Genomic DNA, 18,488 nt, shown 5'->3' with positions numbered 1-18,488 from the left:
CCATTATTATTATTATTATTATTATTATGATGCACAGCCGCACTGCTACCCTGTCTCTGCTCCACACTGGTGGGCGTTTCTTTCAGGTCTCCATGGAGACGGTAGTGGGCGTTGCTATGGTTATGTCGAACATGTCTTTGTGGAAGCAACTGTCAGTCAGTTAACTTGTACAGCGCTTTAAACAACAGACACTGTCGTGAAGAAAAAGGAAGACTTTAAACACATCAGCTACAGTGGTGCTTGAAAGTTTGTGCACCCTTTAGAATTTTCTATATTTCTGCATAAATATGACCTAAAACATCAGATTTTCACACAAGTCCTAAAAGTAGATAAAGAGAACCCAGTTAAACAAATGAGACAAAAATATTATACTTGGTCATTTATTTATTGGCGGCACGGTGGTGTAGTGGTTAGCGCTGTCGCCTCACAGCAAGAAGGTCCGGGTTCGAGCCCCGGGGCCGGCGAGGGCCTTTCTGTGTGGAGTTTGCATGTTCTCCCCATGTCCACGTGGGTTTCCTCCGGGTGCTCCGGTTTCCCCCACAGTCCAAATATATTAGGGGGATTGGTGATCCTCTTCCCATCTTTACTTCTGAGAGCCGCTGCCACTCCAAGATGCTCTTTTTATACCCAGTCATGTTAATGACCTATTGCCAATTGACCTAATGAGTTGCAATTTGGTCCTCCAGCTGTTCCTTTTTGGTACCTTTAACTTTTCCAGCCTCTTATTGCCCCGTCCCAACTTTTTTGAGATGTGTTGCTGTCATGAAATTTCAAATGAGCCAATATGTTGATATACTAATATCAATGCCATCCACATTAAATAACATTACTATTTCCCAGTGCATTTTGAACCAGATATGACCAAGTGGTGTATACCAGGCGTCGTATTAATCATTCAAGGCTCACCCATGTTTTTTATTTAAGGGTGAAGAACTACCATCATGCCATTTCAGTAGGATATCTCTGACTATCAAGCATTTTTACTTTGATATCCTGGTCTAAATGCCACAAGAGAATGATTTTATTCTCAAATTACATTGGATGTTTTTAACAAAATGCCACCACAAAAAGTTTTAGAATTTTTATCACATGCATATCTGAAGCAATCTATCTATCTATCTATCTATCTATCTATCTATCTATCTATCTATCTATCTATCTATCTATCTATCTATCTATCTATATTTGTTTTAATTATTTATTTATGAAGAAATTATAATACCTTCTAGAAATGCTCTTGCAATGAAATAGCTGAGGTGCTGACATGGCATACAAAAAATATCACTCACTCACTATTTCCCAGTGTCTCAGACTGAGAAGGAAATAAAAGTAGATCAAAAATACTGAAGATCACATACAGAGACAGAATCAGAAATGATGAAATACTAGCAAGAACTGGACAACAACCGCTAAGTGTAACAGTAGAACAATGCAGAATGAGGTTTGCCGGGCATATACGGGTACTTAGACTGGACAACAAAAGGTTGGCGAAGCAAGCAATACACTGGTCACCGACAGATGGAAGACACAGGAGGGGCAGACCTAAGACAACATGGAGGTCAATGTTTAGAGAGGACTTGGCAGCAAGGGGACTCACATGGGAAGAAGGAAACAATGCTGCCCAAGATAGAAGACGATGGAGAGGACCTGCCACCCTTTGTCCCCCCCAGGGATCGGAGGAACTAATAAAAATAATAAATGCAGTAGTGTCATCATTACCCACTGTCTTATCCTGTAGCCCTAGGTCAGTGATGACTGATAAGTAGGCTCCCTTACCTTTTCTCATAATTACGAGATCCTGATCTCATAATTCCAATATGTTTTCTTCACTCATAATTACTAGATAAGGTGTCTAAATTTGCTTATTAGTGATCTAAATATAAATCTACATCCAGATTTCTGTAACGCTACTTTGTGACAGTGTCTGTTGTTAAAAGTGTAGTACAAATAAAATCGAATCGAATATTTCTGTCCTATGTTAATTTTTATACCACTGTGGTGTTGAATTCTCAGATACTGTTGATTAATCTTCTACAACAGCAGCTCTGACAATATTTACAGCTTTAATTTAAATCGTAGGTTTATATTAATGCGCTCATTCTAGTACATAATCGTTTCATTAGAAACAACATACACAGAGGCAAGTGTGGCAAACAAGCCACATAATACAAGACTAAGAGCAAAGAGTTAAAAATGCTATTAAGCAAAGAAAATGTATAATTTGTTCTATATTATGTAAGGATATTTTTTTATCATTAATGGAAAGAGTCTTAGTGTTTTTAAGAAAATGTCCTAGACGTTTTGATGTGTATTGGCTGATGGAGTTGATTATATAAGATATGGTTGCAGTCTGAGCTGAGTTGGTCAGAGCGGGTTCACCCGGAGTGGATTAGCCAAGTTTTATTTCTGTCAGATTGAATTTGGTCACATGAAGTCGGCAAAACCCAGAAGTTCATCTATTCGGTTTTGTTCAGTTGAAATGGATAAGGAATTTCCGCTGTCAGCACTTTGCAACAGTCAGAAGTTAAAACTGTTCATTTACATTTTCCACCACAGGGATGATCATTATAGAACTTTGTGCTTTCTGCTTTCTTCAGAACATGACAAAGTGCATTTTTTTTTTTTTTACAAAATTGACTTTAAGTAAGAGAAGGCTGGTGAGGAAAAGACTGTTTGTAGCTGCTATAACATGAATTACTTTTTGCTGGACATTACATGACCTTAAATGTAACTATGCATTCATTTAAAAAAAAATGTGACATTTTTTAATTCATAAAAAATATTGTTGGCAAATTTCTGTGGTATGAGGAATAAAACACTTCTAGATGTGCAACTACAGAAAAAATAATCAACTTCATGGTGGTATCGGCATCCCAGCAACCCGTTAGTAATGTTTTTATCCCAGAATGCACTGTCATGTTTTATTCCGGACTTATTATCATGATGACTTTTAATTGCATGGTAAATAATTAACCAAAAAGTAAGAATTTTGTTAAACAGGGTTTTACCAATAACGTCAAGCAACATATGTAAGGATCTTTCAGTTGTGCCTATGGGGGAACCCTTAAAGACTTTATGCAGAACACTTTATCAGTGGTTTCAGAAAGGGTTCAAAGGGAAAACCATGTTTTTAAAACATTCTTTGAAAGCTAAAATCCTCAGTTATTCAATGAACCATTAAAGAGGCAAGGCAAGTTTATTTATATAGCACATTTCATACACAGTGGCAGTTCAATGTGCTTTACAGAAGTAAAAGCAAAACAGTAAACAATAGAAAATAAAATTACATAAAATAAATGGGGAAGAAAAATAATAAGAATTAAACAATAGTAGAAATAAAATAATAAAATGAAGTAAAAGTTCAGTAAAAGAAAAAAAAACAGCAGAATAAAATAGAATAAAAGTTAAGTAAAATTTAAAACAGAGAGCCTGTCCAGAACCCTTTTATAAAGAAATACTGACAGAATGGCTGATTTTTTTTAGCCCACTTATCCTCAAGAGACACAAACATCCAGGAGCACATAGATTCATTCATTCATCTTCAGTAACTGCATTTTCATACTGTGCCCTAAATTGGCTCATGAGACATCCATTCTGTGTATTTACACTCTTTTCTGTCTTCCCTATTTCGCAAAGAACTTTAGCACAGGCAAAATAAAAATTAATTAATTAATAATAATAATAATAATAATAATAATAATAATAATAGGCAACACAGTGGTGTAGTGGTTTGCACTGTCACCTCACGGCAAGAAGGTCCGGGTTCAAGCCCAGTGGCTGACGAGGGCCTTTCTGTGCAGAGTTTGCATGTTCTCCCCGTGTCTGTGTGGGTTTCCTCCAGGTGCTCCGGTTTCCCCCACAGTCCAAAGACATGCAGGTTAGGTTAACTGGTGACTCTAAATTGAGCGTAGGTGTGAATGTGAGTGTGAATGGTTGTCTGTGTCTATGTGTCAGCCCTGTGATGACCTGGCGACTTGTCCAGGGTGTACCCCAACTTTTGCCCATAGTCAGCTGGGATAGGCTCCAGCTTGCCTGCGACCCTGTAGAGCAGGATAAGCGGCTACAGATAATGGATGGATAATAATTAAAATTGTCTATTAAAATTGAGCTATATCACAGACTATAATAAGTGTCATAAGATTTTGGGAGGTGAATTTTATTTTATGTTCATTACTGCACACGTTACATCTTCTTCAAAATGTCCTTTTTCTCAGATGAAATGCCCATAAACTAGCTGTCGAATTAGAGAAACTTGGCATTTGCACCGCATGTTCCAGGTTTTCGAGATGACTTGAAAACCGCTAGATGCTCTTGGATTTTGTTTTGGTTTTTTTAGGTTCCAGGGCGTGGAAGCGAGGTTTAGGTTTTAGATCAGTTTGCTTTATATGTTCTGGCCCAGTAAACAGTTCAGGCAAGACATGATTCTGACTGCAAGCAAAAAAGTAAGCAAAGATAGAAAGGGTTTGAGGTTGTTTACAAGAATCATGGGCTGTAATTTAAAACTGTGCCTGAAATTATCCTAATCTGGTGGGAAAGTAAATCAAGTTGCATTCCTGGGTGTCTGAATTCTGCAAGTAAAGGAATCAGAGAAATGTTTATTTTTGTAACATACCACACAGATTATATTGATTTTATATATTATTACATTTAATTATTTCTTTGGTACACAGTAAACATTTTGATGTGCACTGAGTGATGGAGTTGGCTATATAATAACAGTTTGCTGTTTTGCTGGTTGAGTTGGTCAGACCGAGTTCACCTGGAGTGGATTAACCAAGTTTTAGTTCTGTCCGACTGAATTTACAGTAGTTTTTGTACTAGTCACACAGTCATCAAAACCCAGACTGCAGAGGTCATCAATTCAGTTCACTTAAAAAAAAATGATTAGCTAGATAAGAGAGTGGTTGAAATGATAGTCTGCAGAAACATGGATAAGTGCAGATTAGTAACTGCTCAGACTGCACAGGAACAATGAGAGGTAAAACTTTGTGATATTACAGATTTGGCATGCTGTTTTGCAGACAGTGTTGACGCAGTTACTGTCAAATCCAGCTCATTGATTGTTGATTATGATATTTGTCATTACAGACAGGAACTCTAAATAAACGTGTATATTTTTCTTCCGAGCCTCACATCCAATAATCAGAACCTGTCTTATCTTTGTTTGATTTTTATACAACCCCGATTCCAAAAAAGTTGGGACAAAGTACAAATTGTCAATAAAAACGGAATGCAATGATGTGGAAGTTTCAAAATTCCATATTTTATTCAGAATAGAACATAGATGACATATCAAATGTTTAAACTGAGAAAATGTATTATTTAAAGAGAAAAATTAGGGGATTTTAAATTTCATGACAACACCACATCTCAAAAAAGTTGGGACAAGGCCATGTTTCCCACTGTGAGACATCCCCTTTTCTCTTTACAACAGTCTGTAAATGTCTGGGGACTGAGGAGACAAGTTGCTCAAGTTTAGGGATAAGAATGTTAACCCATTCTTGTCTAATGTAGGATTCTAGTTGCTCAACTCTCTTAGGTCTTTTTTGTCATATCTTCCGTTTTATGATGCGCCAAATGTTTTCTATGGGTGAAAGATTTGGACTGCAGGCTGGCCAGTTCAGTACCCGGACCCTTCTTCTACGCAGCCATGATGCTGTAATTGATGCAGTATGTGGTTTGGCATTGTCATGATGGAAAATGCAAGGTCTTCCCTGAAAGAGACGTCATCTGGATGGGAGCATATGTTGCTCTAGAACCTGGATATACCTTTCAGCACTGATGGTGTCTTTCCAGATGTGTAAGCTGCCCATGCCACATGCACTAATGCAACCCCATGCCATCAGAGATGCAGGCTTCTGAACTGAGCACTGATAACAACTTGGGTCGTCCTTCTCCTCTTTAGTCCGAATGACACGGCGTCCCTGATTTCCATAAAGAACTTCAAATTTTGATTCGTCTGACCACAGAACAGTTTTCCACATTGCCACAGTCCATTTAAAATGAGCCTTGGTCCAGAGAAGACGTCTGCGCTTCTGGATCATGTTTCGATACGGCTTCTTCTTTGAACTATAGAGTTTTAGCTGGCAACGGCGGATGGCACGGTGAATTGTGTTCATGGATAATGTTCTCTGGAAATATTCCTGAGCCCATTTTGTGATTTCCAATACAGAAGCATGCCTGTATGTGATGCAGTGCTGTCTAAGGGCCCGAAGATCACGGGCACCCAGTATGGTTTTCCAGCCTTGACCCTTACGCACAGAGATTCTTCCAGATTCTCTGAATCTTTTGATGATATTATGCACTGTAGATGATGATATGTTCAAACTCTTTGCAATTTTACACTGTCGAACTCCTTTCTGATATTGCTCCACTATTTGTCGGCACAGAATTAGGGGGATTGGTGATCCTCTTCCCATCTTTATTTCTGAGAGCCGCTGCCACTCCAAGATGCTCTTTTTATACCCAGTCATGTTAATGACCTATTGCCAGTTGACCTAATGAGTTGCAATTTGGTCCTCCAGCTGTTCCTTTTTTGTACCTTTAACTTTTCCAGCCTCTTATTGCCCCTGTCCCAACTTTGAGATGTGTTGTTGTCATGAAATTTCAAATGAGCCAATATTTGGCATGAAATTTCAAAATGTCTCACTTTCGACATTTAATATGTTGTCTATGTTCTATTGTGAATACAATATCAGTTTTTGAGATTTGTAAATTATTGCATTCCGTTTTTATTTACAATTTGCAGTTTGTCCCAACTTTTTTGGAATCGGGGTTGTATATTGTGATGGACAGAGCAGTAGCATGCCCATTGGTCCAGCCAGAAATTATAGTATTTATTTTATTGTGTCATGAGTTAATTAAATAAAAAAGCAAACATTTTTGGTTGCATACATATTCAGCCTTCTAGATTATTACTTTTTAAAATCTCTTTTGGATGCAATTCCAGCTACAGTTCTTCTGGGATATGTCTATCAGCTTTGTACATTGGGATCCTGATATATTTGTCCATTCTTCTTGGCCAGATTACTCAAGCTCTGTCGCACTGGATGGAGACTGTAGGTGAACAGCAATTTTGCCACAGTTTTTCAGTTGGATTGAGATATGGGCACTAATTCGGCCATTCAAACACATTCAAGTTCTTGATTTTTGAACCACTCCAGTTGTGTGTGCATGAAAAAAAAAGGCTAAGGCAAATATTTAGTGAACATTCCTGTGTTTTCTCTCTCTCTCTCTCTCTCTCTCTCTCTCTCTCTCTCTCTCAGGATTATCTGATATGTTGATTCGTATACAATGCAATCTTATGCGCTGCTACTTACCCTACGAGCAAGCAGGCTTTTGTATAACTACTGGTGTATCTCAAGCAATTAGAATAACATGAAAAAGTTTAATATTTTCCATCAGTTATTTAAGAAAGTGAAAATTTAATATATTCTACAGTGGTGCTTGAAAGTTTGTGAACCCTTCAGAATTTTCTATATTTCTGCATAAATATGACCTAAAACATCATCAGATTTTCACACAAGTCCTAAAAGTAGATAAAGAGAACCCAGTTAAACAAATGAGGCAAAAATATTATACCTGGTCATTTATTTATTGAGGAAAATGATCCAACATTACATATCTGCGAGTGGCAAAAGTATGTGAACCTTTGCTTTCAGTATCTGGTGTGACCCCCTTGTGCAGCAATAACTGCAACTAAACGTTTCCGGTAGCTGTTGATCAGTCCTGCACACCGGCTTGGAGGAATTTTAGCCCATTCCTCCGTACAGAACAGCTTCAACTCTGGGATGTTGGTGGGTTTCCTCACATGAACTGCTCGCTTCAGGTCCTTCCACAACATTTCGATTGGATTAAGGTCAGGACTTTGACTTGGCCATTCCAAAACATTAACTTTATTCTTCTTTAACCATTCTTTGGTAGAACGACTAGTGTGCTTAAGGTCGTTGTCTTGCTGCATGACCCACCTTCTCTTGAGATTCAATTCATGGACAGATGTCCTGACATTTTCCTTTAGAATTCACTGGTATAATTCACAATTCATTGTTTCATCAATGATGGCAAGCCGTCCTGGCCCAGATGCAGCAAAATAGGCCCAAATCATGATACTACCCCCACCATGTTTCACAGATGGGATAAGGTTCTTATGCTGGAATGCAGTGCTTTCCTTTCTCCAAACATAATGCTTCTCATTTAAACCAAAAAGTTCTATTTTGGTCTCATCCATCCACAAAACATTTTTCCAATAGCCTTCTGGCTTGTTGACATGATCTTTAGCAAACTGCAGACGAGCAGCAATGTTCTTTTTGGAGAGCAGTGGCTTTCTCCTTGCAACCCTGCCATGCACACCATTGTTGTTCAGTGTTCTCCTGATGGTGGACTCATGAACATTAACATTAGCCAATGTGAGAGTGGCCTTCAGTTGCCTAGAAGTTACCCTGGGATCCTTTGTGACCACGCCGACTATTACACGCCTTGCTCTTGGAGTGATCTTTGTTGGATGACCACTCCTGGGGAGGGTAACGATGGTCTTGAATTTCCTCCATTTGTACACAATCTGTCTGACTGTGGATTAGTGGAGTCCAAACTCTTTAGAGATGGTTTTATAACCTTTTCCAACCTGATGAGCATCAACAACACTTTTTCTGAGGTCCTCAGAAATCTCCTTTGTTCGTGCCATGATGCACTTCCACAAACATGTGTTGTGAAGATCAGACTTTGATAGATCCCTGTTCTTTAAATAAAACAGGGTGCCCACTCACACCTGATTGTTATCCCACTGATTGAAAACACCAGACTCTAATTTCACCTTCAAATTAACTGCTAATCCTAGAGGTTCACATACTTTTTCCACTCACAGATATGTAATATTGGATGATTTCCCTCAATAAATAAATGACCAAGTATAATATTTTTGTCTCATTTGTTTAACTGGGTTCTCTTTATCTACAACCCCGATTCCAAAAAAGTTGGGACAAAGTACAAATTGTAAATAAAAACGGAATGCAATAATTTACAAATCTCAAAAACTGATATTGTATTCAGAATAGAACATAGACAACATATCAAATGTCGAAAGTGAGACATTTTGAAATTTCATGCCAAATATTGGCTCATTTGAAATTTCATGACAGTAACATCTCAAAAAAGTTGGGACAGGGGCAATATGAGGCTGGAAAAGTTAAAGGTACAAAAAAGGAACAGCTGGAGGACCAAATTGCAACTCATTAGGTCAATTGGCAATAGGTCATTAACATGACTGGGTATAAAAAGAGCATCTTGGAGTGGCAGCGGCTCTCAGAAGTAAAGATGGGAAGAGGATCACCAATCCCCCTAATTCTGCGCCGACAAATAGTGGAGCAATATCAGAAAGGAGCTCGGCAGTGTAAAATTGCAAAGAGTTTGAACATATCATCATCTTCAGTGCATAATATCATCAAAAGATTCAGAGAATCTGGAAGAATCTCTGTGCGTAAGGGTCAAGGCCGGAAAACCATACTGGGTGCCCGTGATCTTCGGGCCCTTAGACAGCACTGCATCACATACAGGCATGCTTCTGTATTGGAAATCATAAAATGGGCTCAGGAATATTTCCAGAGAACATTATCTGTGAACACAATTCACCGTGCCATCCGCCATTGCCAGCTAAAACTCTATAGTTCAAAGAAGAAGCCGTATCGAAACATGATCCAGAAGCGCAGACGTCTTCTCTGGGCCAAGGCTCATTTAAAATGGACTGTGGCAAAGTGGAAAACTGTTCTGTGGTCAGACGAATCAAAATTTGAAGTTCTTTATGGAAATCAGGGATGCCGTGTCATTCGGACTAAAGAGGAGAAGGACGGCCCAAGTTGTTATCAGCGCTCAGTTCAGAAGCCTGCATCTCTGATGGTATGGGGTTGCATTAATGCGTGTGGCATGGGCAGCTTACACATCTGGAAAGACACCATCAATGCTGAAAGGTATATCCAGGTTCTAGAGCAACATATGCTCCCATCCAGACGACGTCTCTTTCACGGAAGACCTTGCATTTTCCAAAATGACAATGCCAAACTGCATACTGCATCAATTACAGCATCATGGCTGCGTAGAAGAAGGGTCCGGGTACTGAACTGGCCAGCCTGCAGTCCAGATCTTTCACCCATAGAAAACATTTGGCGCATCGTAAAATGGAAGATACGACAAAAAAGACCTAAGACAGTTGAGCAACTAGAATCCTACATTAGACAAGAATGGGTTAACATTCCTATCCCTAAACTTGAGCAACTTGTCTCCTCAGTCCCCAGACGTTTACAGACTGTTGTAAAGAGAAAAGGGGATGTCTCACAGTGGTAAACATGGCCTTGTCCCAACTTTTTTGAGATGTGGTGTTGTCATGAAATTTAAAATCACCTAATTTTTCTCTTTAAATGATACATTTTCTCAGTTTAAACATTTGATATGTCATCTATGTTCTTTTCTGAATAAAATATGGAATTTTGAAATTTCCTCATCATTGCATTCTGTTTTTATTTACAATTTGTACTTTGTCCCAACTTTTTTGGATTCGGGGTTGTACTTTTAGGACTTGTGTGAAAATCTGATGATGTTTAGGTCATATTTATGCAGAAATATAGAAAATTCTAAAGGGTTCACAAACTTTCAAGCACCACTATATACTCATTACACACAAACTAAAATGCTTCAAGCATTTTTCTATTTTATTTTGATAATTATGGCCTATAGCACAAAAAAAATCTCAAAATATGATATTTCATTTAGAGTTTGAGTAAAACAGTATAAATACCATGTATCTCTCGGTCTAGTTCAGTACACACAACCACAATCACAGGGAAGACTGCTGACTTAACAGCTGGCCAAAAGACAATCATTGACACCCTCCACAAGGAGGGTAAGCCACAGAAGGTCATTGCTGAAAAGGCTGGCTGGAAAAGGTGAGCAAACAGGGATGACCACAGCCTTGAGAAGATTGTCAAGAAAAGTCAATTCAACAACTTGGGAGAGCTTCACAAGGAGTGGACTGAGGCTGATGTCGGTGCATTAAAAGCCACAACGCACAGACGTCTTCAGGAAAGGGACTACAACTGTCACATTCCTAATATCAAGCGACTCCTGAACCAGAGACGTCAGAAGCGTCTTACCTGGGCTAAGGAGAGAAAAAAATGGACTATTGCTCAATGGTCCAAAGTCCTCTTTTCACATGAAAGTAAATTTTGCATTTAATTTGGAAATCAAGGTCCTAGAGTCTGGAGGATGAGTGGAGAGGCACAGGATCCAAAGTGTTTGAAGTTCAGTCAAGTCCAAAGTCAATGCAGCTGTCTACCAGGAGATTTTAGAGCACTTCATGCTTCCATCTGCTGACAAGCTTTATGGAGATGCCAATTTCTTTTCCAGCAGGACTTAGCACCTGCCCACAGTGCCAAAACTACTACTAAATTGTTTGCTGACCATGATACTACTATGCTTGGTTGGCCAGCCAACTTGCTTGACCGGAACCCCTTAGAGAATCTACGGGGTATTGTCAAGAGGAAGATGAGAAAGACCCAACCCAAAAATACAGATGAGCTGAAGGCTGCTATCAGAGCAATCCGGGCTTCAATAACATTTCAGCAGTGCCACAGACTGATTGCCTCCATGCCACACCACATTGATGATTGGTGATAAAGCAGCCCCAACAAGTATAGAGTGTATCAATGAAGATACTATTCAGAAGTTGGACATTTCTGTATGGTAAATCCTTTTTTAATTGAGCTTAGAAAATGTTGTAATAATTTGAGAAACTAGATTTCTGATTTTCATGAGCTAAAAGGCAAAATCATTAAAATTAAAACAAAAAAAGCTTGAAATATTTCACTTTGTGTCATGAGAATAGAATATATGACAGTTTACCTTTTTAAGTTAAATTGCAGAAAAAAAAACTTTTCCATGATATGCTAATCATTTCAGATGCACTAGTATAGTGTAAAAAACCTGCAGTGGCTTCAAACTTGGAACTCTGACAAAGTCAAACTTAATGTCATGGGGAAGCTATGGCCTAATGGTGAAAGAAGCAGCTTTGGGACAAAAGGATTGTCAAGAAAAGTTGATTCAAGAACTTGGGAAAGCTGGTTTGACTCCCTGGACCAGCAGGAATGGCTGAAGTGCCCTTGAACAAGGCACCTAATCCCCAACTGCTCCCCAGGCTGCTCTTGGTATGTTGTACGTCACTCTGGATAAGACAGTCTGCTAAATGCCATTAATATTATTTAATGCCAACTCATTTTTTAGCAGTCTGAGGGTAGCTAAACTTCTCTATGCTTGTGAATCATAGAATTAATCAGTAATCAACACTACAGTATATTGTGAAACGTATGGGGACAACTCATGACCATCACACCTATGTGTTTGTTGAACATCCCATTCCAGGTTTAGTCCCCCATTGCTGTTATATTAAACACCACTCTTCTGGGAAGGCTTTCCATAGATAATGGAGTGTAGCTGTGGGGATTTGTGCTCATTAAGTCACAAGAGCATGAGTGAGGTCAGGCATTGATTTTGAGTGAAGAGGCCTGTTGATCCCAAAAGTGATCAATAGGATTGAGGTCTGGTGTTGTACAGGGCACTCATGTTCTTCTATACTAGTCTTGGCAAACCATGCCTTCATGGACCCCACTTTGTGCACAGGAGCATTCTCATGCTAAAACATGTTTGAGCCCCTTTGTTCCAGTGAAGGGAAATTGTAATGCTACAACATACTATACAATTGTGTATTTCCAATGTTGTGGCAACAGATTGGGTAGGCCCACATATGGGTATGATGGTTAAGTGTCCACAACCCTTTGGCCATATAGTGTACATGATGTTTTCCTAGACTCTCAATGACTTTGCAGAACATATCACTCAGTCAGATATGTGGATGACACCTGGGTTAAAATCAAAACCCATGAGGTGGAAGCCTTCTCTAAGCACATCAGTGCAGTGGATATTAACATCAACTTCACTCAGGAGGACGTCAGTGTGAATAATCTAGCCTTCTTGGATTGTGATGTACACATTAGACAAGACAGAAGCCTGAGCATCGACGTCTACCGGAAACCCACACACACAGACCAGTACCTACTCTTTGACTCTCACCACCCACTGGAACACAAATTGGGGGTCATTAGGACCTTGCAACACAGGGCTCAGAATATCCCTACAACGATAGAGGGAAAAGAGAAGGAGCAGAATCACATCAAGAAAGCACTTCAGAACTGCGGGTATCCCAACTGGTCTTTCCTCAAGAGCAGAAAAAGGAACAGAATGGACAAGGAGGATAACAGGAACAAACGCAAGAACATTGTCATTCCCTACATTTCTGGACTATCTGAGAAACTCAGGAGGATCTTCTACAAACACAACATTCTGGTACATTTCAGACCCAGTAACACTCTGAAGCAGAAACTGGTCCATCCTAAGGACAGAATACCCAGACACAAACAGGACAACGTAGTGTATGCCATTCAGTGCCGTGAGGAATGCACAGACTCGTATATTGGGGAGACTAAACAACCGCTTCACAGGTGCATGGCTCAACACAGGAGAGCCAGTTCCTCAGGCCAGGACTCTGCTGTCTACCTTCATCTGAACAACAAAGGACACTTATTTCAGGATTGCAACGTACGCATTTTAGCCAGAGAGGATCGTTGGTATGAGCGAGGAGTTAAAGAAGCCATTTTTGTCAATCTGGAATGGCCATCACTGAACAGAGGTGGTGGTCTAAGACATCACTTATCAGCCACCTACAATGCAGTCCTTGGCACACTTCCCAGACAACTGAATGCACACCAACACCCAGCTGTTTTCAATCACTATGTTTACATGCACATAGAGAGAATCGAATTTCTGCCGTTGCTCGACTGAAATCGAAGTTCAAAATGCCATGTATACACCTTAATTCGGCTGAAATTGAACCGAACTTGATTTCTCGGAATCGAGCTACACAACCTAGTTTATGCGATTTCTGCCGAGCTACTTTGTGCATGTATACCCTATCGAGCTAGTTGTCGAGCTACTTCCGGAAGTGACGAGTGACGAGACCACAAGCGGGAAACACAACAGCCTCGGTCGGCATGACAACAGTAGTAGCGAGCAGCAGAAGAGGTCAGGAGGAACAAACGAAGAAGAGAAAATGGCGATGTAGAGCTCTCTGAAGTGTGGGTGGAGCACAGAGGACGGCAGGACAAAGCTTCTGGTACTAATAGGCTTTTTATTGTCAGACTTTTCAGTTTAACAGCCTACTTTTATTCTTGAGAGAAAAACACACACGCGCGCGCGCGCTGTGTTCTAGTCCCGGGATGAGCTGTCCCCTCTGCTCTCCCTCTGCCTCCTTAAATAGGGCGCGGTTACTGGGAAGACACACAAACACAGGTTAATTACCGTCAGGTGAAGTGATTCTGCCACTCACCTTCCCTGGCTCCGCCCTCCTGTCACAGACCGGCGCTTGACCACGCCCCCACTGCCACAGGCAAGCATAAACGTGCACTTCTGGAGCAATGAGGAGACAGAGTTCATGCTCATTCAGCTTAAGGAGTTGAATATATTAAAATTCATGGATGGGAGAAAAACGCGCAATTGAGAACACGGAACTGATAACTTTGTTTACACTCTTGAATAGCTCTTCTTCATGACGACAACCGAAAGTGTACCAACACGATGGGGCGTGTTGCGCCACCTGTGGCTCAGGTGCACAATGCACCTCACACAATAGCCCGATTTCATTGTGTGCATGTAGGATTGGATTTCTCTGGCACCCTGCTGGGACCTTCAGCTCAATTACCGACAGCAGCTCGATTTGGATGTGCATGTAAACGTAGTCAGTGACTCACAGGAAGACAGAGAGAATCAGCATTCCATTGATCACCCTAACGGGCAATCCATTGATCATCCTAACGACTCTCGAGGCCGTTCACAACCAGCCCCCAGTGACCCACACCAACAGGATGACTCAATGACACCTTAGATGAGCTTTTCATCCATGAGAGGATAAATACCTGATGCTCCTTACCAGTCAGACAGAACTGAAGAAGCCTTTCGGATGAGAGGTGAAACGTCTTCAAGAATCTTCAAGCAAGTCCAGTTGCTCTCTTTTACCACCCACAGTTTACCATGACCTGGATGACTGAGAACCTTCACAGACATATCACTCAGTCTCAAAAGTAAACTGAAATGGAACTGCTATTTTCTACACTTTCAGAAAATAAACTACATTCCTGTACCTTTAGGGGTACAATGGCTTGTCAATGGGGCAGTACTCTCTAAAGTACTTATTTGTGCTATTTATATATTGCTTGGGAACATGTGTGTACCTTTTTAGCCCTAAAAAGGTGCATACAGTTACCTTGAGGTCCAATAATGAGCCCTAGGAGGTACATTGGTGTAGACTGTACCTTGGGGGACAGAAATGGACTCCTACTGTACCCCTATTTCTGACAGTGTATTACAGGAAAAGCTCATGAGATAACTACGGAATAAGGAAATTACATGAAAGTAGATTAGCGGATGCAATAATCAGGACCAAAAACATCTCTGAGATATCCTAAACCTGAAAATCCATACTTGTCAGTTTAATCTTGGCAAATCATTCAGAGTTAATGAGGTCCATCACGAGGTGAAAATCTCATCTCATCTCATTATCTCTAGCCGCTTTATCCTGTTCTACAGGGTCGCAGGCAAGCTGGAGCCTATCCCAGCTGACTATGGGCGAAAGGCGGGGTACACCCTGGACAAGTCGCCAGGTCATCACAGGGCTGACACATAGACACAGACAACCATTCACACTCACATTCACACCTACAGTCAATTTAGAGTCACCAGTTAACCTAACCTGCATGTCTTTGGACTGTGGGGGAAACCGGAGCACCCGGAGGAAACCCACGTGGACACGGGGAGAACATACAAACTCCACACAGAAAGGCCCTCACCGGCCACGGGGCTCAAACCCGGGCCTTCTTGCCGTGAGGCGACAGTGCTAACCACTACACCACCGTGCCGCCCGAGGTGAAAATGTAAACTTGAAATCAAACCAGAAATTTAGTAGTGTATTTAAGTTGCCTTCAAGACCAGCCCTTAAATTTAGTAGTAAATTTAAGTACCTTTACTGAACTTTTTACATTACAGACATTTAGCAGACACTTTTATCCAGAGCAACATACAACATACCCAGAGCAGCCTGGGGAGCAGTTGCCTTGCTCAAAGCACTTCAGCCATTCCTGCTGGTCCAGGGAATCAAACCAGCAACCTTTTGGTCCCAAAGCTGCTTTTCTAACCATCAGGCCATGGCTTTTTAAATTCATTAAATATACTAGTAACTTTAAGACCCTTTATTGGTATTCTTAAAAGTAGTAGTGACTTTAAGTACATTTAAATGTTAAATTTAGTAACTTTAAGTGACATCTTAAACATTCTTTTTAACAGCATTTCATTATCTTTAAGAAGTCATGGAAAGCCACTTAAAGTTATACTATGAGAATTCTTAAAGTTATAAGTAAATATACTGAAATTTAGCATTTCGTAAACTTCTTGGATACTTTAAGAATATGTTAAAGCTGTTAACTTGTCTAGTGATTATATCCATTTGTATTAATCACAGAGAAGAAACAGTGCTGCGCACAGTGTATAAGATTCCTTTTCTTCCCGAACAAGCCAGCCTAATAAGTTATTGGCTCCTCATAAAAGGTTAACTTGTCAACACTTGTATTTGAAAGTGAAAACATGTACCTGGGTTACCTGGCTCCTTAAAGTGAAACGTATTTCGAATAGCAGTTGGCTTCTGAAACACGTTTCTAGAGACACATACGCAGAGATTTCTTCTGAGATGCTCACTGAATACCATCTACTACATATCATGTGATGGATAAGGCAAACTTTGTAATCACTGTTTATGGTGCACTACATCTCAGAACAATCTTTACAATGTTTTTGATAAGAATATCAGGTAGCATTCACTAAATTCACAATTACAGCATGCTACCAACATTTACCCAAGCTTATTATTTTCTTGTATTGCTAACAACTTGAGAGCATACGGTATACTGAATATAATGAGAAGGAAAGAGCATTATATTAGCAATAAACACATAATAATGTGAACTGTTTACAAACTAGCTATAGTATGTAAACTTTATGCTTTGGTCAGGTGCTTGGTTCTTGCAGTATACTTCTTGTTGATTTAGGTATGGTTATGGTATATGGATAATTAGAAAAAGAATTATGTCACTGAGATTTATTTAATCAAAAATATCCTAAGAATGACTGGAATAACAAAAACGGACATTACAATCAGTACTCAGCAAAAGAGTAGATTAAAAAAAACCAGGAAGTACTATTAATTCTTAGCTCTTTGACCTGGTGTGATGGCCCTGGCGTAGCAAAACATTTGACATTTATGCCTCAGCTGACATAGGCTGTAGAGAACAGGGTTAAAGGGCAAATTCTGGACCAATTTCGTGGTTTTTTTTATGAGAAAGTATGTCCCTTTACACACTCATCCAGAAGGGTAATTTTGCACAAGGCCATCTGTCTACAGCAGAAAAAAATAAAATAATAAAACGCGTCTGGAAAAATCCCAAGGCAGTCTGGAGCCAGATTCGTGACGTTATCTGCAGAAGCGCCAGCAGGCTGCATGAGCTTTGCACGGTTTCAGTGCACAGCCTGTGTAGACCAAGCACTCCCATTTCTCTCTCATTGTCCGGTCTTTTGGGAAATGATGAGTACTAATCCCATCAAGATTGGTGTTGCTACACCCTCCTACGATACATCTGTTAACCATTTTAATAATTACGCGATAACGTTGAAGAAACTTGCAGAAAACCACCAGGTCGTTTTCTCATAAACAAACCAGCGCTGGCGTAGGATTCAGAGGGAGGCGTCCCGCACGTGACGTCACGAAAATCAATGTTTGCCGGGAAATCCAAATACAAAGTTTTTTCAGAGGCGGACCAATTCGCCTCAAATGGCTTGATTTCAACTGAATTTTTCTGGCATTGCGCAAGGTAAAAAAATTGCAGAGAATGCAGAATGTTACAGATATTTGACCAAAGTTTAATATAAAATAAGAGAATTACATTGAGCTTGCTCCTGAATTTACCTGTGATATGCACTTTAAGGGCTGAGTTAGCCATGGTGAAGGTCAGTACCCAAACATACACGAAGGAGGTTATGGGAAGATGGATTTGGAAGTTGTGTATAAGAATGAGAAGGTGAAGATAAAGATGGGACTCCACATGATGAAGAAGGATATAAGGAGTGTACAGAATAGTCTATAGTCCTGTTTAGACACTGCGCTTGACTTTGTGATATGGTTGCGTGAAGTCTCCTTTTGGAACATTGCTTGATCTGTTTTCATCAGTGAGAATAATTATTGTGTCATTTATTATTATTATTATTATTATTATTATTATTATTATATAAAGCATTGTTTCTCAATTTGAGGATTTGCAACCCAGTGTTCTGTGCAACTTTTAGTATTCACT

The 18,488-nt window shown here is 40.0% G+C and overlaps 1 pseudogene; it reads right to left on the bottom strand.

Moving 5' to 3' along the window:
- Positions 1-4,953: 4,953 nt before the first annotated feature.
- The window catches only part of LOC132882556 (free fatty acid receptor 4-like), a 52,500-nt pseudogene continuing 38,965 nt past the window's right edge, over positions 4,954-18,488 (bottom strand).

The sequence above is a fragment of the Neoarius graeffei genome, chromosome 3 (assembly GCF_027579695.1).
Source record: "Neoarius graeffei isolate fNeoGra1 chromosome 3, fNeoGra1.pri, whole genome shotgun sequence".
Lineage (NCBI taxonomy): Eukaryota > Metazoa > Chordata > Actinopteri > Siluriformes > Ariidae > Neoarius > Neoarius graeffei.
The sequence above is the reverse complement of the archived record's forward strand: the minus strand, read 5'-3'. Positions and strand labels throughout refer to the sequence as shown.